This window comes from Antrostomus carolinensis, unplaced genomic scaffold, assembly GCF_000700745.2.
Source record: "Antrostomus carolinensis isolate BGI_N321 unplaced genomic scaffold, ASM70074v2 scaffold47596, whole genome shotgun sequence".
In the NCBI taxonomy this organism is placed as follows: Eukaryota; Metazoa; Chordata; class Aves; order Caprimulgiformes; family Caprimulgidae; genus Antrostomus; species Antrostomus carolinensis.
Genome location: NW_010324837.1, coordinates 131 through 1453, shown reverse-complemented (window position 1 = coordinate 1453; position 1323 = coordinate 131). Strand labels below are relative to the sequence as shown.

General features: G+C 46.6%; 3 non-coding genes across 3 annotated transcripts; all 3 read left to right on the top strand.

Moving 5' to 3' along the window:
* The first annotated feature begins 49 nt into the window (after positions 1-49).
* On the top strand, positions 50-121 carry TRNAC-GCA (transfer RNA cysteine (anticodon GCA)). Its single transcript has one exon. It is a non-coding gene; the product is annotated as a tRNA-Cys (tRNA).
* Positions 122-509: 388 nt separating this feature from the next.
* TRNAC-GCA (transfer RNA cysteine (anticodon GCA)) lies at positions 510-581 on the top strand. Its single transcript has one exon. It is a non-coding gene; the product is annotated as a tRNA-Cys (tRNA).
* Positions 582-970: 389 nt separating this feature from the next.
* TRNAC-GCA (transfer RNA cysteine (anticodon GCA)) lies at positions 971-1042 on the top strand. The gene has a single exon. It is a non-coding gene; the product is annotated as a tRNA-Cys (tRNA).
* Positions 1043-1323: the final 281 nt, after the last annotated feature.

The window sequence follows — 1323 nt, the reverse complement described above, 5'->3', positions numbered from 1 at the left end:
GCCTCTTAGATAAATGTTTTTCAAATCTCCTTATGAAGATGCTGTGCCAGGGGGTATAGCTCAGTGGTAGAGCATTTGACTGCAGATCAAGAGGTCCCTGGTTCAACTCCAGGTGCCCCCTCTTTTCTGCTCCTTCAACCTGCCTTTTGTCCAAATTTGTCACAGGAAGAAGCTGGAGAGCTCCTCTTGGGTCTTGTGAGCTCGTGCTGTGCAGTCACAGCTGGATTCTGAGCTCTATTACTCAAGGTACTGAGGCCCTGATGATAAGGAGAGAGACTGCAGGGGATGTGCACTGTGTAACTACTCACTGTCTGTGTGTATTTTCTCTATTTGATTCTCTGTAGTAATTATGCTGATCACAATTTATCATATTTAGCTCTCTGTAGAGCCTTTGGCAGGCACATGAAGGTGTTCAGGGGGCTGTCAGGTAAAAGAATCCAACCAGTGGGCACAGAAATTTCTCTCTTAGATAAATGTTTTTCAAATCTTCTTATGAAGACGCTGTGCCAGGGGGTATAGCTCAGTGGTAGAGCATTTGACTGCAGATCAAGAGGTCCCTGGTTCAACTCCAGGTGCCCCCTCTTTTCTGCTCTTTCCAGCTTCTTTTTGTCCAAATTTGTCACAGGAAGAGGCTGGAGAGCTCCTCTTGGGTCTTGTGAGCTCGTGCTGAGCAGTGACAGCTGGATTCTGAGCTCTGTTAGTCAAGGTACTGAGGCCCTGACTGTAAGGAGAGAGACTGCAGGGGATGTGCACTGTGTAACTACTCACTGTCTGTGTGTATTTTCTCTATTTGATTCTCTGTAGTAATTATGCTGATCACAATTTATCATATTTAACTCCCTGTAGATCCTTTGGCAGGCACATGAAGGTGTTCAGGGGGCTGTCAGGTAAAAGAATCCAACCAGTGGGCACAGAAATTTCTCTCTTAGATAAATGTTTTTCAAATCTCCTAGAGAAGGCCCTGTACCAAGGGGGTATAGCTCAGTGGTAGAGCATTTGACTGCAGATCAAGAGGTCCCTGGTTCAACTCCAGGTGCCCCCTTTGGATTGTCCTTTTTCCAGGAAGAAATCATGAGCATTCCTCACTTGTGCTGTGCACAGAGGGCAGGTCTCTGAGCTTCAGTGTACAAGACAGTGACCAGTTGGCTAAACACATCCTGCTCAAATCAATACCCGTGTCAGTGATGGAGCAAAGACACCGTGGTCATTGCTTGGCCCTTGTAGTAATTTTGCTGAATGAGGAAGTGCTGGGGATCTCGTTTGTGTGTGTAACTAGACCCTGTCTGGGTGGATTTGTCTGCAGTCACATTCTGTGCACAATGC